Source organism: Phocoena sinus, chromosome 3 (assembly GCF_008692025.1).
Source record: "Phocoena sinus isolate mPhoSin1 chromosome 3, mPhoSin1.pri, whole genome shotgun sequence".
NCBI classification, from domain to species: Eukaryota; Metazoa; Chordata; class Mammalia; order Artiodactyla; family Phocoenidae; genus Phocoena; species Phocoena sinus.
In genome coordinates this window covers 122726643-122751937 of record NC_045765.1, presented here as the reverse complement: position 1 = coordinate 122751937, position 25295 = coordinate 122726643, and positions in this window count along the sequence as shown.

Below are 25295 nucleotides of genomic sequence, written 5' to 3'. Positions count from 1 at the left end.
CTTGGGTTTATCCTGCCTCTCTTTTCTTCCTGGACTTGGGTGACTATTTCCTTTCCCAAGTTAGGAAAGTTTTTGACTGTCATCTCTTCAAATAATTTTTCGGGTCCTTTCTCTCTTCTCCTTCTGGGACCCCTATAATGTGAATGTTGTTGCTTTTAATGTTGTCCCAGAGGTCTCTTAGGCTGTCTTCATTTCTTTTCATTCTTTTTTCTTTATTCTGTTCCACAGCAGTGAATTCCACCATTCTGTCTTCCAGGTCACTTATCCGTTCTTCTGCCTCAGTTTTTCTGCTATTGATTCCTGCTAGTGTATTTTTCATTTCAATTATTGTATTGTTCATCTCTGTTTGTTTGTTCTTTAATTCTTCTAGGTCTTTGTTAAACATTCCTTGGTTCTTCTCGATCTTTGCCTCCATTCTTTTTCCGAGGTCCTGGATCATCTTCACTATCATTATTCTGAATTCTTTTTCTGGAAGGTTGCCTATCTCCACTTCATGTAGTTGTTTTTCTGGGGTTTTATCTTGTTCCTTCATCTGGTACATAGCCCTCTGCCTTTTCATCTTGTCTATCTTTCTGTGACTGTGGTTTTTGTTCCACAGGCTGCAGGATTGTAGTTCTTCTTGCCTCTGCTGTCTGCCCTCTGGTGGATGAGGCTATCAAAAATATATATTATTCATGGATAAACATATGTAGTAAACATGAACTTGAAGAATACATACTGAATTCAGGATAGTATTTTTGAGAGGAGTGTGGGAAATGGGATTACAAAAGAATAAATGAAATCAAATTTTTAATATCGTTTCATTTATTAGGAACACCTCTGAAGCAAAAATACAAGTTTAATATTAGTTGGTTTGGGTGGTAAAATCATGAAAATCTAACTAACTGTTAAGTTAGCTTCTGTACTTTTCTGTATCTTTAAATCTTTCCAAAAATATTTATAAAGTACTAATTTTTTTTTTTTCACGGTACATGGGCCTCTCACTGTTGTGGCCTCTCCTGTTGTGGAGCACAGGCTCCGGATGCGCAGGCTCAGCAGCCATGGCTCACGGGCCCAGCCACTCCACGGCATGTGGGATCTTCCCGGACCGGGGCACAAACCCGTGTCCCTTGCATCGGCAGGCGGACTCCCAACCACTGTGCTACCAGGGAAGCCCTAAAAAGTACTAAATATTTTAAATGCAATGATAATTATAGGCTCAAGAAAAATAAAAGGCCATAACATGAGATGTCTACATTTTTTACATTCTTTTTCCCCCCCACAATTAAATGAGTGAAATAATTCTGTTTAAACAGTTTGAACTTAATCTCACATTGGATCTGGAAGCTTATAAACATATTTGTATGTATCATATAATGCCTTGATTCTTTCCAAAATCAATGGAAAAAAAGCATCCTTCACTAACAAAGTGAGCGAGCTGCCTGAGAACCATTGCTTTACAAACTATTACTTCCAAGAGCTATTATCTCTGCTTTTGTTTAATTTACCATTAAGATTGAGTTCTATGATGCAGTAGAAATGTCCTTTTTTATTTGAAAACTGCGGGATGGCTCAGTTTTGTTTGTTTGTTTTTCTTTTTTCTTTTTGGAAAGCTTTTATTTAACATATGGGAATCAAAATATCCATCTCTCAGAAACCCCTTCAAAGCATCTATGTCCAAAGAAGCCCTTACCCTCTGAAATTTTACTCCCAATTTCACTTTATCCAAGGTTTTTTTCCCGGAAAGGCAAAGTCATTTAGATGACATTTGAAGGTGCATTTTCTCTCTAGGAATAACACTACTTTAACTTGGTGGTACTTGCAACCAGTCACATCCCAATAACCAGAGCAGAGCAAGTCCTTGAAATAGGATTCCTCCAGAGACAATAAAGTTTATGACCCAGCAAAGCCTGCAGAAAATACATTCAAATTCTTCTAGTGGATACAGATGCCTAACTTAATCTGTGTCCCTCCCCTGAATATATTTTTTTTGTAATTTTAAAATTTTGAATAATTTCAGCCTTACAGAAAGTTGTAATGATAGGACAATGAACCCCTGGACATCTTACCTACACACACAGACACATACTATTATAATTTTGCAGAGCCACTCGGCCGTAAGTTGCAGATACAATGCCTTTTTAGCCCTAAATATGTCAATGTGCATTTCCTAAGAGTAAGGACATTCATTTACATAATCACACTAAAATGTCAATATTAGGAAATTAGTGATGATATAATACTATTTAATTTCTGTTTTGTCAATATTTTGCCAATTCCTACAATAATGACCTATGTAAGCTATATATATATATATATATAGAGAGAGAGAGAGAGAGAGAGAGAGAGACAAAGACAGACAGCAGGGTTCAATTTAGGATCACACATTCCATTTCGTTATCAAGTCTCCTTAGTCTCCTTTAATCTGGACAATTCCTGTCTGTCTTTGCTTTCCATTCCCCTGACATATTTTGAAAATTTTGAAAAAGCAATTATTTCATAAAAATCTTTCCCAATTTGAGTTCATTTGATGTTTCCTTGTGATTACACTGAGGTCATGCATTTTTGTCAGGATATCAGTATTTTAACTGCTGCTTTTTCATTGTTTCCTTTCTCCTGCTTTGCTCATCCCTTTATTTTCAGCATTTCTGAATCACTTTGGTTTAGATGTGCCTCTTTTATAAAGTATATAGTTGGACCTTGCTTTGTGAGTAAAATTGTAAATAATTTTTCTTTTAATAATTGAATTTAGCCCATTCATATTTATTGATATGGCTGATATATTTGATCTCAATTCTGTCCTTTTAATTTCATGTTATAAATTCTATGTATATAGTATTTTCTGTGTATTTTCTCAGCATTTTCTCATAACCTCTTGAGTTCTTACATGTTTAAAAATGAGGTTTATAGTCTTGATATTTGAAGGACATCTTGGCAGGATATAAAATCCTTAGATCATAATTCTTGAGTTTTTTGAAAATGTTCCTTCATTATTGCTTTTCTCTAAGTCTCTTGCCCTTATAACTCATTAGATCTTTTTGACTGAAAACACTGGGAATTATTTGGACTTATGTCCAAGAGTCTTAGTAGGATAGGCCTTAGATTTGATCATGCTATGTCAATTGTCTTAGGTACTCAATGAGCCCTTTCAATGCATAGATTTCAAAGTTTTCTTTTGTTTCTGGAAAATTGCCTTAGATTATTGTTCTAAATATTAGTTCTGCTCCATTGTTTTGTTTTTCTCCTTTGGGGACTTTAATTATTCATGTATTGGATATTCTCTGTTTTCCATTATAATTACTTTCTTCCTGGCCATTTTTATTTCTTTTTTTATCTCATTTTAATTGTTTTGATTATTGTCCTCTTCGTTGACATTTATTGTTTTCTTTAATTTATTCATCATTGAGCAACTTGTAATTTAGTCTCTTTTTCTTATATTTCTTTACTGAATGGAAGAAATTAGTACACATTTTATTTATTCCTTCTTTCTATTTCTCCTCTTAGAAAAGTGATTCAAGATAATTTTTTCATATTGACAAATATTTATTTGAGAAGGTTTATTTTATAGAGTTATATGGCAGTTTTCTTGTTTGTGGTTGGCTTTTAGAGACAATTGTTAACAGGTGAAATGTTTGATTTTAATTCTCTGTTTTCTTCTTAGCATAAATAAGACTGCTTGCATCTCTGCATTTAGTAACTAGGGATGAAAATTTGGGAGATTTACAGGATTCCTAGTTCTACATCACCCTCTTCTGTCAGTGTAGCAAAGCAAATGTTTTTTTTAGTGTGAGCGCAAAGTGGAGAAAAATGTCTTATGATATTTTATATTTGTATTTATCTCACAAAATTCTAAGTTTTCTCATCTTGTTTCTTTTTCCTCTTATTACACAACTTCCAAAGAGCTCTTTTCCCTTGCCCTAATCCCTCTTCCACAGAGTTTTTCCATACTTTGCTCGCTGGAAATCTTGGTTGGGGAGTTGACAAATAGCTCCACTAGAAATTAGCTGTTTGTTTGATTCTTTACATTCTATAGTGCTTTACAATTTTCAAAAGTTTCACACACATGATTTTTAATAATCCTATAATAACCCTTTTTTGTCCTCTACCCCTATATTGCCCCTCCGCCTCCCACTGGCAACCACTAGTTTCTTCTCTATATCTGTGAGTCTGCTTTTTTTCTGTTTTATTCACTAGTTTGTTGTTGTATTTTTTAGATTCCACATATAAGTAATATCATACAGTATTTTTCTTTCTCTGTCCAACTTATTTCACTTAGCATAATTCCCTCCAAGTCCATCCATGTTGCTACAAATGGCAAAATTTCATTTTTTATGGCTGAGTAGTATTCCATTGTATATACCACATCTTCTTTGCCATTTATCTGTTGATGGATACTTAGGTTGCTTCCATACCTTGGTAATTGTAAATAATGCTGCTGTGAACATTGGGGTGAATATATCTTTTTGAATTAGTGTTTTTGCTTTTTTTGGATATATACCCAGGAGTGAAATTGCTGGATCATAGGCTATCATCCAAAAAAACACAAATAACAAATGTTGGCAAGGATGTGAAGAGACCGGAACACTTGTACACTGTTGGTGGGAATGTAAATTGATGCAGTCACTATGGAAAACAGTATGGAGTTTTCTCTAAAAACTAAAAGTGGAAATTGGTTTTTATTTTTCTACTTACAGGTAAATTGAATTGTGTATTTTACTCTAACTTATAGTCTTCTGAAGAATGGGATTTGTGTGGGTTCACATTTTACCTTTGTTGATGCAGAGCTTTTACAGAATGTATTGGAACATTTTAGATTTATGTAGCCACCATTTCTTGACCTATCTCTCTGAATTCTTGATTCCTTCAAATCCTCATATTGATAGCAAAAATAAGATTTTGAGATATTAACCATGCCAAATTATTTCTCAAAATATTAATCTGTATTCAGTTTTACAGGCTTTTGACATTTTATTTTTAATCTTAACTCAAGTATGTATAATCTGACATTACTAAGATACTCAGCAATCTTCAGTTGTCACTCTCTAGATATTCCTCTCTCTGCTCCCAACCACACCTCTCATGACCCTTCACTACCTAAACCTGAGATGTTTCTAAAACAAGAAGCTCTGCATCAGGTTCTTACCAAAAGTTTGCTATGAATGTTTGGGGGACACCCTCAAAAAAATTCCATAGAAATCCACAAAATCTCAATCTGTAAAATAAGCTAGTTCTGTACACTAAAATCCATTAAGCACAGACTCATAACTTGAGGGAAATATCATGAGATTCAAACTGCATTTGGCTGATCCATTTTAGCTTATCTGCTTCAACCCCCATTCCTTCCTCTGTTCCTTTCCCCTTCATAGCAGACAATTTTCATATCCCATCCATATTCCCTCAACATTCATCATTCCAATGCATGCCAATGATTTCTTACTGCAATTATTCACAATTCTTTTATTGAGAGCTTTCTATGGCCATAGGAACTGTAGTGCAGCTCTTTCCCAGGGCAGTTCCAAAATGTCTACTCTCAATGAATGGAGAAACTCTCAATCAATGACATATGGGAGTTGGTAGTTGGTGAATAAATATTCTAGCTTCCTTGACCCAGAACAACTCTGTGGAATATTCTACACAGCATCTCAGAGGTGTGCATCAGGCACTGAACCCCACAGAATCTTAGAAGTCTGCATCAGGCATTGAGCCCCACTTGCCTGAAGTGATAAGATACACTTTCTTGGCTCACATCTGCATTGCCCAACTAGTGCTTCCTATGATCATCTCTCAAAGAAACTATTTTCACTCAAATCCTTGTCTCAGAATCTGGTTTTGGGGGAGACCAACCTAATACATATTTCCATGAATCCATAAAATAACCTGTATTCTAGACCTATTGTCTAACAGTGAAGACCAAAGAGAGTTATTTTTGCCTTCTAGGATATCAAGCTCTGTGGAAAAGATCTTAGTCTAGACTGTCTGGAGTTTTGGCTATTTAGCTCCAGGGACTTCAATTTGCTTGGAAGTTTCCAAAATTTTTGAAAGCCATGAGAGTAGTATTTAAATGGACTTGATTAAATTGAACTGAAGTAAACATCAGGGTAACTTCAAATGGAAGCATATTTATGATCCAGTCCTTTATAATAATTGCATATATACCCAGGAAACACCAGTCTCAGCTCTGACACTAAGTAGTTAGACAGTCTTGGAAAACTCATTTCACCTTTCTACACTTCAGTTTTCTAATCATCAAAATAAATAGTTGAAATAGATGCTCTCTAAGCAGTTTTCTGGCCATAGTGCTCCTTGATTCTATGACTCTAAATAGGACTCTGAGATCTATCACATGCCACATATAATTTTTTTGCCTAATTATTTTTCTCAGAAGTTAAACTTATCAACAGTGTCCTTTCTCTACACCTATTAATGAATTCAGATTTAGTTCTGATTCATCCAGCTACACCTTAATTTTCACTGGCTGGTTTCTAAATTATGGTAGCTCATAGAAAACTAAAACACTCTCCCCATCATTAAGCAGAGATTTTAGGTATTCTTTCCACCCAGCTACCCAGAAACATTTTGGTGTTCCATAATTTCTGAAAACAGGAAGAGATTACATAGATAAGCCATCCATTTTGATCAGTCTAAATTCATGGCCTGAATCTCCTCCAGTTACATAACAGACGTGCATAGAGGAAAGAGCTTGTCAATGATAATTAAACTTCTATTCTGAACTGAGAAACTGAGCTTTGAAACCAGTTTCTCTTGAGTGGAAAATATTGATCCAAGGGAGAATCTAACATAGAATGAAAGCAAAGGAATCAAAGTGTGCTAATGGAAAGAAAAGGAATTGAATTTGTAAATTTGGCAGAGTGCATTCACACTAAATCTTGAGAAGAAATAGAGGCAAACAAGAATAGAAAAAGGCAGGGTAGTGGAATGATTTGTATTCTTTTAACCATAAGAGTGAAGAAAGCTAATAACATAGCAGAAATAAGACCAAATAAGCTAAGAGCTCAGATTAAACATCACCATTCTCGTTCCACTCACAGTTGCCCTGATAATTGAAACTTCACCTTATGGCAATAGATTAAAAAGAGGAAAATTACATGAAATGTAGCAAAGAGTAATTCCTAATGACCTCCTCCTGGAGGAAAATCCAGAGAAGAGCCTGGGGAGGAGTTGGCAATATAGAATAAGAAGGACACAATGAGGGGAAGAATACAACATTTGAACCTGAATTTTCAAGAAGAGAAAGATAGGGGCCTTCTATTACTTCTGCTGATCAAACTGGTTTTAGGTAATAAGCAACATCTTTGCTATCTACACGGTCTTAACTTGGTCTACTCATCTACTTGCTTCTTGGCAAGAAACCTCAGAAATCAGGAACCCTGGATAATAAAAGGTGAATGTTGTTCTCCACATGGAAAGGCTCAGGGTAATCTAGGTCTACTGCCAAGGTCACTTTCTAAATTTGGCCTCATCCCAGAGGCTAGGCCAGGTGAGTCAACCATTGCTATTACAGTTTGAAAAGAATAAGCTAAGTATAAAATTTCTTTATCTTTAGAATTTGACACTAAAATAATCACACTAGGATGAGGAGCAGGTCTGAAAATCAAAAGGTGAGTAGATCTCAGTCAGATTGGAATGGTTCTCCCAGTTTTCTGTGGCAGCTCATAATTCTCAGAGCTACTTGGCTACAGAGAACCACTCTAGCAGTCATGCCTGGCCCGAGTGACGCATGCAGTCCACTGAAGGGGCTTGCTGGTCAATATGGCTGGTTATATGCAGAGACATTGCCAACATCTGCACAAGCAGAAAAGGAAAAATAAAACTAATAAGGGAAATCAGGATCTAGGTTGAAATCAGCTTTCCAATTTACCAGAAAATTTGTTCCATTTCATTTTACTTGTGCATATAAAGCCTGGCAGATGCAATCTTTGAACAAGTTGATAGCTGATGAGAGTCATCTTGGTATAGTGGCTAAAACATAGATTTTAAAAACCAAACAAATCTACATTCAAATTTTGGTTCAGTCACTTAACAAGCTATGTGATCATAGACAAGTTATTTAATCTCTCCAAACCTTGACTTCATTTCCAACGTATGATGAGTATAATAATGCCTCCCTTACAGGGCTTGATAAGGGAATGAGTTTAAAGCACCTATAGAGTAGGGGTTCATTAAATGGTAACAGTGGTGGTAGCAGGAATGATATTCATTAATGGATGTGTTAATGTTGGTAATTATTGTTTTTATTTCTGTTATTACTAGGATGCCGTTTCTACATTTTTCTAATGAACATACTACCTCTTTCATGGCTTTATTTCAAGATCATTTGATATTTTTTTTCCTACCTCAGTGGGGAGGGAAGGAAAAGGATGATACCCAAAATCAGACATTTCCAGAATTCTCAGTAAATAGTTATCTTGTTATCTTACTTTGGATCTGGGTTGTTAAGCATTTGAGATTGAAAGTTTCCCAAGCCAAGTTCACACTCCAATACTGGTAGAATGAGAGATGATGAGAGGATATTGTGGCCATTTTACTAAGGGTCTTGATGTAAATCAAGACCTGAAACAAAGAAACATAATATAATTTTACACTGTGATCATGCTCCAAAGAGATCCTGCTCCAAATTCTAATAACTGTTGAGTAATTAAGGGATAAGTTAACTTTTCATTTAATGACAGTGTTAGCTTCCACAGTTAAGTAAACATATAATGCCATAGCTGGTGCCTTACAACAGCCTAAAAGTGAAATGGAGGCCAGACAAAACATGCAGGGTGAGGAGCAGAAGTAGATAGAATAGTGACCTCAGTAGTGGCTGACAAATAGGAAACAATCCACAAAAGGATGACGGCAATTCAAGTTCCATTCCAGGAGGATAGAAAGTCAAATGAAGCAGCCCAAAATGAAAAGAGTGGTTCATGGAGCCCTCTTTGGCAATGAGAACAATGGGAGCATCACTTGAGGGTCAGAATGTCTAAGGGAATTTGTCTGAAAATAAGGAAAGAATTGAAACTGAGCCTGATCCTGGGATACAGACTGAAACTAATGAAACTGACAAGGCCTCATCCTGCAGGAGAGAATATAGTGATGGGCTGAAAAATCAGAGCAAGCAATGGGATGTGTTACTCTGTGCAAGCATTATTCAAGGACACGTGGGAGTGTTGCCCAGAGAATTGTGAAAGCGTAGAGACTTGCAGTCTCCGTCCAAGAGCAGAAAAACATGATGCACAAAGATGTTCTGTCTCTGTTTCCAAAAAATACATGGCATAACTCACAGCTAGCTGAACACTCAGCAAAAACAGCTGGGATGGGGTTAGGCCAGGGCAGAGGTTCACATTAAGCTAAACATGACTCAGTTGTGCATTCAGGTACATCTTATACTTTTTCATTTTGATTGTTCTATAATGGTGAGAAGAAGGAAATATTTTACTCTGTAATGATATTCTAGAATCTAGAACATTAGGCTGAATAGTCTGTGTTGACTTATGAGCCTCTTTGGATGCTATCTGGACATTCATGATGGAAAAGAATATTTCAAACCCTCAGTGTATAATGAGGCACAACTCACTGTCTTCCAAATATACTAAAAAGAAAAATCATCATAGCATAACTGGGGCATGCCCTTACAAGTGTTGAGCAACTGGAAAGCTATTTGGGGGTTCAAACTGGAAAGGAAATTCTCCTTGCCTTCATCAAAATGTATCACTCTAACTCCACTGCCATTCCAGGGAGATAAAAGGGGATATAAGTTGTAAAAACTGAATTTTAACAAGCATGTTAGAATTTTCGTATCTGAATGAATGTTTGCTTCTCCAAAGCAGTTACTTTGGGAAGCTCTATGCTAATTTCAGAAGGCTACCTGGATTGAAGGTATCAATCATTTCCTCGCATTCACAACCCTTCTCTGAGAGCCTGTGTCATAAACAGTCTGGGGAGGTGCAGCCTTATTTGCACTCAGTTTCCTGGCTGCAGGGACCTGAAATGCAAAAGTCTGGCTGGAGCTGAGATATGGCAAAACAAAGCCATTCCATCTCAGAATTCACTTGCTGGGGAATCCAAACTATGACATAGGTATTTGGAACAAGATTTATTATATATGGCTAAAACTTAGCCATGTTAATCAAATAAATTCCTTGGAAGTTTCCAAGCTGGCTTTTATCTGGATTTGGACTTAGAGCTCATATGACTTTGATTTGCAAGTTTTTACTATTATAGAACCCCAGTGGCAAAGTATAGTTCTATCTTAAGCAAAAAAAAATCTATAAAGTCTTTTTTCTTTTAAAAAAAAATGTGAATTTTGCACTGTATTAACATATATTCAATTGTTGTAATATTACATAATACTTTCAATAATATCACTATTTGAATTTCTTAACTTTTCCTCAAGATCTTCAACTAAAATCAAAAGCATCCTCACTCCCAGGAAAACTTGTCCTGTGGTTTTTCATACCTTTTCACCACTGTGTATTGCCCAGAAAAATTATTTGCAATTTCTTGGCAATACTAAAGGAGGAAGGGCAAGGAGAATGTAGAAAATGAGAGGAAGGTAGTGAACAATACCACAGAAAGAAATCACAATTTCACCTTGTAAGACTGGGCCACATAGTCATCATTTTCTGATGTGTTCTCAAGTAAAGCTGAAACTACCTAAACTCAGACAAGGGAATGGCATGTCCTTGTCTTTTGTTTCTTCTATAGTCTCTGTATGCTGTAGGTGGAAGGAAAGGAACAGGGACAGTATTGTCAATTTCAGGAAAATCTCACTCTAACAATCCAAAAGCTCAAAGCTCACTGTCAGTATCAAACCAAACCAATCAGCATTGCCTTATTCTTCTATTCATTCTAGGAAGGCTACACTGAAAGTGAAAGCAACTGAGATAAAACCTATAATGCAAAAAGAAAAAAATAATTCTAGAGGGAAGGCCATGTCAAGATAAAAAAGCAAAAAGTGGTGATGTTTCTGCTTTTTGCATAAATTTAACACTACATCAGAGGATACTGCAGAGAAAGTGACAACTCTTGGAGCTGTTCTTGAAAGTGGATAATTTTAGAAGCAATTTGTCAATCAACTAATTCTTAATTAATAAAACAGTTGAATAATAGCTTCATGTTACTTTTCTACTGTCCAGTGTTAATCTCATTTGCAATTATTTTGAATATTTATCAAACTCTGAAGCAATGTTGGGTTTTCCAGTGTCTTTCATAGCCCATAAAAGAGGCATGAAGAAAAATTTCCCATTACAACCTATAGTGATGAGAAGATTGGAAACAATGACAATATTCTTTAAAAGACTAAAAATGATACTTCAAAGTAATAGAAACAGGAGTACTATAACGAATTATTAATAATTTTATATTAATATTAGCATTTATCATTTTATAATTAAAACTTTGCTGATAATACTAATGAGTTGTGGTTCTGTTCATTGGTCAGGCCATCATCTTTGTCTGAAAATACTAGTTTACCTTAGTGGTCTATTTGGCAATTGTATACCCTCGGGCAGGTGTTAAATCCTAAGCAATTCTGGTTCCTAGCAAAAAAAAAAGCAACTCTCAAGAGAAGATCAGCTCCTCTGATGTCAGAAATCTACTTACCCTTTTCTAACCCATCCTAGCTGGAATGCCTCTTAGGGACCTATTGATTCAGAAATCTTCTCCCCAAAGGATTCTTGGGCCTTGAAGTTCTCACAATAATGCAATCCCTCTAGAAGCATTCCTCATTTTAAGAAAATTTAGCATAAGCTATTTCTTGTCATATATTTATGGAATTTATAAAATTCTAAGGACCACACTTGTGAGTAGAGTAGGTTCCTACCTCTCTGGTTTTAACAGGAAGGGAAGAGAAAAGGTTTTCAGAATCACCCTATGAGTTTTAAAAGTACCCATGCCATGACAACCAAAGGCAATGAGTGATCTTTAACTGCATCAGGACATAAACAAAAAAACAACTATAAAGAATATTTTGGGGACAAATAAGAACTTGAATATTGGCTGCATATTTGAAAATGTGACTTAACAATGTCAAATTCCTTGCGTGTGATAATGGTATTATAGTAATGTGGGATAATATCATTCTTAGGTAATACATATTTAATTACTTTGGAAGGGAAGGTAAACTCTCATGATATCTACAATTTACATGTCAGTGATTTTGCTTATAGTTTCATCAAGATAGAAATACTCCCAGGGACTTCCCTGGTGGTGCAGTGGTTAAGAATCTGCCTGCCAATGCAGGGGACACTGGTTGAGCCCTGGTCCGGAAATATCCCACATGCTGCGGAGCAACTAAGCCCGTGCACCACAACTACTGAGCCTGTGCTCTAGAGCCTGCGAGCCACAACTACTCAGCCCACATGCCACAACTACTGTAGCCTGTGCACCTAGAGCCCATGCTCCACAACAAGAGAAGCCACTGCAATGAGAAGCCCTAAGAAACCTGTGCACCACAATGAAGTGTAGGCCCCACTCACCGCAACTAGAGAAAGCACATGCGTAGCAATGAAGACCCAATGCAGCCAAAAAATAAATAAATTTATTTTAAAAAAAAGACTCCCAAAAGCTCAGGCATTTTGATTCTTCAAAAGAAACTGAAATCTGATACCAATAGCAACATAATCTCAGTATAGAAATTTGAGTGAAATAATTAAAATATAATTAATTTTTAAAAATTAATTTACTTATTTTTGGCTGTGTTGGGTCTTTGTTATGGTGTGCAGGCTTCTCGTTGTGGTGGCTTCTCTTGTTGCGGAGCATGGGCTCTAGGCGCATGGGCTTCAGTAGCTGTGGCACGTGGGCTCAGTAGTTGTGGTGCGTGGGCTTAGTTGCTCCATGGCATGTGGGATCTTCCTGGACCAGGGCTTGAACCCATGTCCCCTTCATTGGCAGGCGGATTCTTAACCACTGCGCCACCAAGGAAGTCCCTAAAATATAATTTAATTGGCATTAGCATTTTGAATTCAAGGTAGAGGGAAAATGATGGAGAGAGAGGCCAGCCCAGGGAAAGTTGCAATAGAGTCTGCTTATGAGATGCTTAAAATGTACCCTTGAGCTTTGATTCTGAAGAATCTAAATGACTTGTGGAAGAAGAGGCAAAATCAGTGATCCCTACTTTCATGTTGATAGGGAAAAAGGGGTTCAAAAGGGTCTCTGAGACACTTTAAACAATGACTAAGAATGTGAGCTTTAAGCTCACGTAAGAAACATACAGAAAATTGCAACAATTTTTTGTGATCTGTAAAACTATTGATGTCTCCCCAAATGACCTAGTTCTCTTTTTGTTACAGTCAACTAGCTCCAAGTACTTGTAGTTCTTTGGCTCATGTTATGTAAAGAAGTGTATACCTACCAAGCTTTATCAACATATACCAGGAAAAGAGAATCACTTTCGTATGCCTAACAGTATGCCATGTTCCACCCCAGATCACATTTTCTGCCCGTTTCTTTCATTCATTTTGAGTAATAATAATAACTACCATTTATTGTAATTCCATCCTGTCAGTCACAGTGCAAGACACCTTATATATATCTTATGAACACCTATCCTATGAAGTAGAATTACTATCCCACATTTTATTGCTGAGGAAACAAAATTAGAGATGAAGCAACGTGCCTGATTCAGCCTTAGTAAATGTTAGGGCTAGGATTCTAAACTCAGTCTGACGTCTCTGCTCTGACTGCTTCCTGTGTGAATACTTAGAGTCCCATATGTTGCTACCTTCCTGATCTGCCTGTCAGGTAGCAGACGTCAGTCCTGCCTGGCATCCCTCACTTGCCCTGTGCCATGGCTTCCCACCAAGTATCACTGACAGCACCCTAGAGAAGCTCCCAGCTTCTTAAAGATAGTATTCAGGAAATAAAATGGATTCACTCCCCCATAGGTAGTTGTGCTCAGGTCCATGGAGGACAAAAGAGGTTATGAGAATCAATGTCTTATTACTGGCTGCCCTTCTCCTGATCTGCCTGCCCATATCTAGTTCTATTAATCTTTTCTACATAATCATATCCGATATGCTTTTCTGCTTTTTTCAATAAAGAAGTCTCAATCGATGATAATTATAATTCTCTAATTAGTTTCTTAATGACATTTTTGTAGAAGATTACAGAACCCTGGGCATACTTTTCAGTAGAAATGTTTTTGCAAAAAAACCTCAAAATGCCTTACTTGCCTTTATATATTCCTGCAGGATATGTTTAGTATTAATTGAGTCGTCAAATCAAGTTTATCCACATTTTCCACTCTCTTTAAGTTTCATTAATGTCTTCCCTCCCTTTAGCATATATTTCTTTGCCAACCTTTCACACCTAATTAGGTTCAATCACTTGTCTCTGAATATTTAACACTACCTCTGTCACTTGCAGTACTTAGTTTGCTTTTTAAAATATTATTGACCTATTCATGCATGACCAGTGAATTGACCAATTTTTACCCAAATTTTTAGAGTTAATTGTATTAGGCATGCTTGGGGAAGATGCTGAGTCTCTGCCTTTTTCTTTGGAAGTTATCCGTACTTGCGACCTCTGCTGAAGTGATGGGCTTGGGTGACCATGAATTGCCACAGGAGCCCTCTCCTGGGCCATCCCTGATTGGATCAGGAGTGAGACACTTCATCTGGTGGGAACCAATCCACAGGCCAATCTATGGCAGACCAAAGTTATGAAGGGCAAAACTAACAGGCTTAGTAGAAAAAGCTAGTCCAGAAAAAACAAGAATGTTGCAGACATATGGAGTGAAGTGGAAATGATGGACTATGTGACCACAATAAGAGAAAAATATTGCCTCATCACTTTCCTGGTTCCATGAAACTTAGCTCTACTTCTAGTAGATGGATGGTTTGTGAGTTTCTTCTGTCCTGTTTTTAGCCCTCCTTCATTCTTTATTTACAGATAATCAGAATGATTATCACCTGTACTAGGGATACATTACAGTAGTCCCAGATAGCTAGGATAGAACAAAAGTGGTTTCAAGAATCTAGATGTGGTCAGAGCCAGGAGATCAATCACTATAAGGAAAGATATGTTTTCAGTTTAAGAATAGAAAGTGAAGCAGGGATTGGGGTTCAGGGAATCAGCATGAACATAAAGGAACAGTGTGTAAAGGAGGCACTATCATGCAAGTCACACCATGAAATATTGATTAAGAAAGGTAAGCCTCAAGCCAGAAGTTCAGGAAACACGAAAACATGAGGAAATTCTAACTATACAAAAGATAGGGAACACTGCATGAAAGGGGTCACTAAAAAAGTTACAAAGGAGACAGATAGCCCAGGAAGCTAAAATAGCAGTCAGAATAATCTTAACACCAAGGCCTGGAGGGGAGAACAGCTAGAATTATAAAATAAGGACAGAAAGCACAGGTAGGTGTGAGTACCCATGCTTCAGTACATTAGGTGAGACTGGGATGGGGAGCCAGGCAGACCCTAAACTTTGAGGAAATAGTATGACTTTTCTATAAATGTCACACCTTGGATGACTCCGGCTCTAGACATAATAGGTCATTTGGTCACTGACAATGGAATTGGATCCTGGAAAATGCAGCTTAAGACAAAAATGAAAGCACAGTCCTTATTCCGGAAGTAAGTTTCCCTTTCACGAATAGTCAAGCAGGTGAGGTACTGCAGGAAAATGTGGCAGTGGCCACAATCGGGAGTCAGACGTGGAGTGGCTAGCTTCTAGCCTTCTCTTTTGTGTGGCAAACCTTAGTTATTGGTGGGAGATACCTGGTCAAACCAAGACAGGATTCTACAGCATCAGCCACCAGTCTGGACAGGTGCAGAGAGGAGATCCATCCTGGAAGTCAGAAGCAGCACAATCCATCAGAATTAGCATTGAGGGGACACATCTCAGTCAGTGTCATGAACATGAACCATATACGGGAAAGGGGAAGAAAGGGGGCGATGGATCTCAGGGCTGTTGTGGGAACCAAGCGGGCTCTATCTGAAGGAACACATGGCCCCTATGCTTCCAAACAACTGGTTCCAAACAATTCCATCTCCTGTTTCCTTCAGACAGAGACACAGAAATGCAGGCAGGAGGTGACACCAAGTCTCCTCCATTCCATACCAGAGTAGGAGTGAGGGATAGGGGTTGAAATTTGGGAAGAACTGGTAGGAGCTGGTGAGACTTTTCCTGATGTGTACATTGTGAGCTAATAAGCGGAAAGAACCACAAGTTCACAGTACGGACTTGCTCTGGGGTAAGTGGTAAGGAGACCTGATTTCTTCAATGATCTTCGTGCTTAAGGATATTCTACTTCCCAAAGTACAGAACATGCTGCAAGTTTCAATACTGACATTCAGTTTTGCCAGAGGCAGTTTTGACCACCTCTCAGGTTTTAAATGCAAATTAATTCAGCTGGATAGCAGACATGCAGTTATTTAAGGTGTTTTCACACAATGCAAATTGCCCCTCTCTTAGCCAGTAAAGGATGTTAGTCTCTCAGGCTTTTCATACTTTGTCATCTTCAGTTAACATCAAGTTCCTCCACGAAATGATGCCTCTGGTCTCTGGCTCAAATCCTTCACCAATGTTACAGACTACATTTTATTCAGCCTTTCAGACTATGGTTGTATAAACCACAAAGGGGAGACCTCCTTACTCAGTGTCTTACATTCTGATAAAAATTGAGAATGTGTCTCCCTGACCTTCTTCTCTCCACATACATACACACACACACTTAATGTCATCTCCATTTTAGAAACATCTGTGGGCTATTATCTTTCCTGTGCTTGCTCAGATTGTGTATTGGTATCCTATGAATAAGGACTGCCATTGAATAAGGACTGATCCTGAAGGAGGTAATTTCTGATCCTGAAGGAGGTATTTTCCCCCCTTATCCACAGTTTCACTTTCCTCGTTTTCAGTTATCTGCAGTCAATCTCGGCCCAAGAGTAGTAAATGGAAAATTCCAGAAATAAGCAATTCTTTTTTTATCATATAAATATTTTTAATCAAAGTATAGTTGATTTACAATATTGTGTTAGTTTCAGGTGTACAGCAAAGTGATTCAGCTTTATATATATATTTTAGATTATTTTCCATTATAGGTTATTATAAGATTTTGGAAATAGTTTCCTGTGCTATACAGTAAATTACTGTTGCTTATCTGTCTCATGTATAGTAGTTTGTATTTATTAATCCCACACTCCTCATTTATCTCTCCCCCCTCCCTTTCCCCTTTGGTAACCATAAGTTTATTTTCTATGTCTGAGTCTGTTTCATACATGAAATATTTTACTAATCTATAAGCTAGTAACTAAATTACACCTTCTTACAAGTTTCTCAAAAACAAAGTCTTGGAAACCATTTGAGTTGCAAAACAATTTGTTACCTAGTATTTAAGTCATTTACTTTCTCAATACCAATACCAATATTTCTTTTTTTAATTGAAGTATAGTTGATGTACAATATCATATAAGTACAGGTGTACCATGTAGTAATTCAAAATTTTTAAAGGTTATATTGCATTTATACTTATTATAAAATATTGGCTATATTCCCCATGTTGTACAATATATCCTTGTAGTTTATTTTATACCCAATGATTTATACCCCTTAATCTCTTACCCCTATATTTCCCCTCCCTGCTTCCCTCTCTCCTTGGTAACCAGTAGTTTGTTCTCTATATCTGTAAGTCTGCTTCTTTTTTGTTTTATTCACTAGCTTGTTGTAGTTTTTAGACTCCACATGTGATATCATATAGTATTTGTCTTTCTCTGACTTATTTTACTTAGCATAAAGCCCTCCAAGTTCATCCATGGTGCTGCAAATGGCAAAATTTCATTTGCTTTTATGGCTGAGTAGTATTCCATTGTGTATGTATATACCACATCTTCTTTATCAGTTCATCTGATTATGGACATTTAGGTTACTTCCATATCTTGGTAATTATAAATAATGCTGCTGTAAACATTGGGGTGCATGTATCTTTTCCAATTTGTGTGTGTGTTTTTTTTTTTTTGGATGTATACCCAGGAATGGAATTGCTGGCTCATAAAGTAATTCTACTTTTAGTTTTTGGAGAAATCTGTATACTGCTTTCCTCAGTGGCTTCCCCAATTTACATTCCTACCAACAGTGTACAAGAGTTCTCTTTTTTCCACATACTCACAAACAATGTTATTTGTGTTCTTTTTGATGATAGCCATTCTGACAGGTGGAAGGTGATATCTCTTTGTGGTTAAAATTTGTATGGAAACACAAAAGACCCCAAATAGCCAAAACAATCTCGAGAAAGAAGAACAGAGCTGGAGGAACTATACTCCCTAACTTCAGACTATACTACAGAGCTATAGTAATCAAAACAATATGGTATATGGATAAAAACAGACACATAAATCAATGGAACAGAATACAGAGTCCAGAAATAAACCCATGCACTTATGGTCAATTAATCTATGATAAAGGAGGCAAGAATACACAGTAGAGAAAAAACTGTCTCTTTGATAATTGGTGCTGGGAAAACAGGACAGCCACATGTAAAAGGATGAAATTAGAACATTCTCTAACACTACACACAAAAATAAACTCAAAATAGATTAAAGACCTAAATGTAAGACCAGATACTATAAAACTCCTAGAGGAAAACATAGGGAGAACACTGTTTGACATAAATCACAGCAATATTTTTTTGGATCTGTCCCCTAAAGCAAAGGAAATTAAAATAAATAAATGGGACCTAATTAATTGAAAATCTTTTGCACAGCAAAGGAAACCATCAACAAAATGAAAAGACAACCTACTGAATGAGAGAAAATATTTAGCAATGATATGACCAATAAGGGATTAATATCCAACATATATAAATGGCTCATACAACTCAATATCAAAAAAATAACCTGACTAAAAATGGGCAGGACTGAATAGACATTTTTCCAAAGAGGAAATGCAGATGGCCAACAGACATATGAAAAGATGCTCAACGTCGCTAATCATCAGGGAAATGCAAATCAGTAATAAGCAATTCTTAACTTTTAAATTGCCCACCATTCTGAGTAGTGTGATGAAATCTCATGCTGTCCCCCTCTGTCCCACCCTGGACGTGAATCATCCCTTTGTCCAGTGTATCCTGCCTGTTAGTCACTTAGTAGCCATCTCAGTTATTAAACTGACTGTCACAGTATTGCAGCATTTGTATTCAGGTAACGCTTATTTTACTTAATGTCCCTAAAGCACTGGAATAGAGATGCTGGTAATTTGGATATGCCAAAGAGAAGCCATAAAGTGCTTCCTTTAAGTGAAAAGGTGAAAGTTCTCAACTTAATAAGGAAAGAAAGAATATTGTATGGTGAGGTTGCTAAGGTCTATAGTAAGAATAAATCTACTATCTGTGAAATTGTGAAGAAGGAAAAATACATTTATGTTAGTTTTACTGTTGCATGTCAACATGCAAAAGTTACGGCCACAGTGCATAAGTGCTTAGTTAAGACAGACAAGGCAATAAATTAAACACAATAAGATATTTTGAGAGATAGAGACCACATCACATAACTTTTATTACTGTATATTGTTATCATTCTTCTATTTTATTATTATTGTTAATCTCTTACTGTGCTTTAATTTATAAATTAAACTGTATCATGGGTACATAAGTCTAGAAAAAATCATAGTATATACACGGCTTGGTACTATCTGTGATTTCAGACATCCACTGGGAGTCTTGGAATGTATCCCTTGCAAATTAGGGAGGACTATGGTAGTGACTGAATAGTGACAATATCATCTATCTTTACAGAAATGTAGCATTTTAATGCATCCATGTGAAATGCACTGTTGGTAAAATTAGGTAACTGCATCCATAGTTTCTAAGCTGCCCACTCTAAATGAGTTCCCCTTAATTAGTGTCTTGCTCTTTTGGTCCCTTCTATTTTTTTTTTTTTTTTTTTTTTTTTTTTTTTTGCGGTACGTGGGCCTCTCACTGTTGTGGCCTCTCTCGTTGCGGAGCACAGGCTCCAGACGCGCAGGCTCAGTGGCCATGGCTCACGGGCCTAGCCGCTCTGCGGCATGTGGGATCTTCCCAGACTGGGGCACGAACCCGTGTCCCCTGCATTGGCAGGCAGACTCACAACCCTCCCTTCTATTTTTGAGTACAGAGGACAATAGATAGAATTCCCAAAACATGGTGGTTATGGAAGCAAGACTGTTACTGCTATGGTCTCTTTCATTTAAATTTCTTTTCCTCCCTCAACCCCTTACCTACAATATCTTCCAACCCATTCTGCAGACACCAAGTAAGTTAGGACAAGTGACTTCTTTCCCAGCCCAGGTTTTTAAATATACAGGGCATGTGGTGGCCCTGTGAAAAAGGTTGAAATGAATGTAAAAAACGTTTTAGGAGCATAATGTAAAATCTCACAGAAACAGGCAACATAAGTGATAGAATATGGATTCATGACTATCTATCTTATTTACTATAGTTCCATCAAAGCCAGAGGGAGACACAGTTGTCTGTAACACCCAGAAGTCATACAGCACGCAAGCTTGGCACCCCCCTAGTGATATCATCCTTTATTTATGGTTCAAAACCCTTCCAAACTACTCCCCAAATCATTCCCCAAGACGGCATTGGTTGATCATGAACTGCTCTGTTCCTGATTAATATTAACCTTACTTGCATGTGATTTTGCTTTTTCTAATGTGCTGCATATAACATCTGGCCTCATTACCAAAGCAACCAGAAATGAGGAAAGCACAGTTGAGGCAGGTTCAATCTTGTCTCCTAAGACTTTTGTTACTGGGGTTGCATAAAGCAAATGGTACCACCCATGCCCCCCAAGCCCTCTATACTTTTTCTTTTTAACAATTTGCTAAGCACTGCTCTGTGCTTTTTATAAGAATTAATATTTTTAAAAAATGCTGTCAATCTTTAAAAAATTTTTTTCTTCCAGTTTTGTTGAGATATGTTGACATACAGCACTGTATAAATTTAAGGTGTACAGCATAATGATTTGACTTATATCATGAAATGATTACCAAAATAAGTTTAGTGAAAATCTATCATATCATATACATACAAAATTAAAGAAACAGAAAAAAATATTTTGTGTGTGTGATGAGAACTCTTTAGGTTTATTCTCTTAACAACTTTCATATATAAAATATAGCAGTGATAATTATATTTGTCATGTTGCACATTACATTCCTAATACTTCTTTATCTTATAACTGGAAGTTTTTACCTTTTGATTGCCTTCATCCAGCTCCTCCTCCCCCTCCCCCTTGCCTCTGATAACCACACATCTGATTTCTTTCTCTATGGGTTGGTTTGTAATGTTCTTCTTTCTCTCTTTTTTACAATCTTTGTTTTAAAGTCTATTTTGTCTGATACAATGTTGTTACCCTGGCTTCCTTTTTGTTTCCATTTACATGGAATAACTTTTTCCATCCCCTTACTTTCAGTCTGTGTGTGTCTTTATATCTGAAATGAATCTCTTGCAGGCAGCATATATATGGGTCTTGGTTTTTCATCCGTTCAGCTCCCCATCTTTTGAGTGAAGAATTTAGTCCATTTACATTTAAAGTAATTATTGATAGGTATGTACTTATTGACATTTTGTTCATTGTTTGGGGGTTGTTTTGTGTTTCTTTTTTGTTCCTTCTATTTTGCTCTCTTCCTTTGTGATTTGATGACTATATTTAGTGTTATGTTTGGATTCCTTTCTCTTTTGTATGTGTGTATCTATATTTTTGTTTTGTGACTACCATGAGGTTTATATATAGCATTCTATTTATATATGTGATTATTTTAAGTTGCTGATCTTTTAAATTCAAATACCTTTTAACAACCCTGAATTTTTACCCTCCATCAACGTTTACCATATTTGACATCATATTTTACATCCTTTTGTTTTGTGAATCTCTTAACTACTCATTGTGGATATAGATGATTTTACTACTTTTGAGTTTTAACTTTCCTACTAGTTTTATAAGTGGTAGATATACTACCTTTACTGTATATTTGCCTTTACCAGTGAGATTTTTCCTTTTGTAATTTTCATATTTCTTGTGGACTTTCTGCTTAGAGAAGTCCCATTAACATTTCTTGTAAAGCTGGTTTTGTGGTGCTGAACTGTTAGCTTTTGCTTGTCTGTAAAACTTTTGATCTCTCCTTCAAATTTAGGTATTTCCCTTTCATCACTTTAAATATAATATGCCACTCCCTTCTGGCCTGCAGAGTTTCTGCTGAAAAGTCAGCTGATAGCTTACTGGGGGTTCCCTTGTATGTAACTTGCTGCTTTTCCCTTGCTGCTTTTAATATTCTCTCTTTATCTTTAATTTTTTCCATTTTGATTACAATGTGTCTTGGTGTGGTCCTCTTTGGGTTGATCCTGTTTGGGACTCTCTACTCCTGGGACCTGGATGTTTGTTTCCTTTCCCAAATTAGGGAACTTTTCAACTATTATGTCTTCAAATATGTCCTCTGCCCCTTTCTGTCTCTTCTCCATCTGGGGACCCTTATTATGCAAATATTTGTTCATTTGATATTGTCTCAGAAGTTTCTTAAACCGTCCTCATTTAATCTTTTTCCTTTTTTCTGTTCAGCTTGAATGATTTCCACTATTCTGTCTTCCAGTTCGGTGATCTGTTCCTCTGTATCATCTAATCTACTGTTGGTTCCTTTTACTCTATTTTTAATTTCAGTTATTGTGTTCTTCTACTCTGAACTATTGTTTCTACTATTGGTTCTTCATATTTTCTAACTTTTTGTTAAACTTTTCACTGTGTTCATCCATTCTTAGTCCTTTGAGCATCTTTGTGATCATTACCTTGAATTCTTTATCAGATAGATTGCTTTTCTCCACTTTACTTAGTTCTTCTGGGGTTTTATCTTGTTCCTTCATATGGACCATATTCCTCTGTTGCCTCATTTTGCCTAATTCTCTGTTTTTATTTCCATGTATTTGATAGGTTAGTTATGTTTCCTGGTCTTGGAAAAGTGGCCTTATGTAGGAGACATTCTATGTTTCCTAGCAGCACACTCCCCTCTGGTCACCAGAGCTATATGCTCTAGGGGTGCCCCCATTTAGTCTTCCTGGGTCCTTCTATTGTGGCAGGTTGACTACTGTGGGAGGTCTGTTAGGTGTAGCTGGCCTTCAGTCCAGTTGGTTGCCAGGTCCTGACTTGTGCCAAGGCTGTCAGCCACTGGTGGGTGGGGCCAGGTCATGAAGCTGCTGGCTGCAGAGCCCCAAGTTGTCCCAGGGCTAGTTCTGGCTCACTGGAGAGTAGAGCCAGGTCCCAGGGTGGCAGGTTGCGGGGCCAGGCATCCTGGATCTAGTGTCCTCATGCTGGTGGACAGGGCCTGTTCCTGACAGCTGGTTGCAGGGTCTGGGCTATCCCAAAGCTGGTATTGGAGTGCTGGTTTGTGGTTCCTCATCCTGAGGCAGCTGGCTGAGGGACCCAAGATATCTCAGAGCTGGTTCTAGTCTGCTGCTGGGCAGGTTCAAGTCCTGAAGTCTCAGACTGTAGGGCTGTAGGGCTCCCAGTGTTGGTGCTAATCCAACTGGTAGGCAAGGCTTGTTCCCAACACAGCCAACTTTGGGGTCCATGGTGTCCAAAGCTGATATATCCCAGGGTGGCTGGCTGAGGGGCTCAAGGTTTCCCAAAGCTGGTGTTGGCCCACTAGTGAGCAGGGGTGGGTCCTAGGTTGTCCCAGGGCTGGTTCTGGCCTGCTGGTGGGTGGGTTGGGTCCTGGCCTGGCAAGCTGTGGGACTGCAGTACTCTGGAGATTGGTGTCTGTCTGCTGGTGGCCAGGGCCAGGACCCAGCTGGTCTTCAAGCTGTGCCTACCCAATGGTGAGTGAGACTGTGTCCTGGGGCTGGTGCCAGTGCACTGGTGGGTGAGGCCAGGTTCTGGGCCTCTGGTGGGTGGGGCCTGGGTCCTGGAAGGCCCGTATATATTAGAGAGCCCCATTCTAGCCCTTATCTGATCATGTCCTTTTCTACCAGTCAAGGATAATGTGGGGCAAAAAAGCATAAGTCTTTGCCCTCTAGATACACTTTCCAGATACCAAGGACACCAGAATTCCCAGCCAAAATACCTCAGCTAAGTTCTAGAGTCTGTACACACACAGAATAACCATGCTTCTGTTATATACATTCCTAAACCCAATGACTAGCTTTTTGAGTAGAGGTGTGCCTAGAGCTTAGATTAGGGCTAATGTGAAATAATAATATATATGTGTGTGTGTGTGTGTGTGTGTGTGTGTGTGTGTGTGTGTGTGTGTCTACCTCTGATTCCTGACACAGATCTCCTAATTCTCTTATAAACAGATGTGCTAAGAGAATATTTTGTTCTAATATTTAGTCTTTGACCCTGGTTTCTAGCACAGAGCTCCTAAGACCTTTGTAATTCCTGAGTGATAGGAGCTTTTGACACCAGTCTCCTAAATTTCTTGGAATATCCTGGTTGATAGGAATATCTTTTGTCCTAATGAGATGACTTTTGTTGGGCTCCTAAATGGGGGTCTGGTCACCAGAAAGACCAAACCATGATTAGAAGTTTGGAACTTTCATCTCTACCCTCAATTCTCCAGAGAGGAAAGAGAGGCTGGAAATGGAATTAATAATCAATCATGCCTGCATGATAAAACCTCTGTAAAAATCCCAATAGTGCAGGGCTCAAAGTGCTTCCAGGTTGTTAAACACATCCACATGCCAGGAGGGTGGCACACCCCAACTTATGGGGACAGAAGCTCCTGCACTTGGGACCTTTCCAAACCTCACACTTTGTATCTTTTCATCTGTTCCCTTTATCATATCCTTCATTATATGATAAACTGGTAAACATACCTAAGTGTTTCCCTGAGTTCTGTTAGCCATTGTAGCAAATTATTGAACCCAAGGAAGGGGAACCCTGATTTACAGCCAGTCCATCAGAAGTACAGGTGACAACCTGGGACTTGTGATTGGCATCTGAAGTGTGGGGGGCTAGTCTTGTGGGCCTGAGCTCTTAACATGGGATCTGATACTATCTACAGGTAGGTAGTCTCAGAATTGAGTTAAATTGTAGGACACCCAGCTGATGTTAGAGAATCACTTGATTTGTGGAAAATTCACAAATCTAGTGTCAGAAATGAAGTGTGGGTGTAGTATGAGAGTAAAAGAGAAACACAGGAGTGTTTTCCCTAGACAGCTGGAGTGTCTACTAACATGCATTTGAGGTATCACTAGGTGTGGTATAAAGTATAGCAATAAAAAGAGAAGAAGAATGGCAGATAACCTCCATTTGAACTTTTGCCACTAGCCTCCCAAATGTTAAGAACGTAATCTCTTCCTTATTGCATCTGCTTTTCCACAGTGTCTTGCTAAAAAGTAC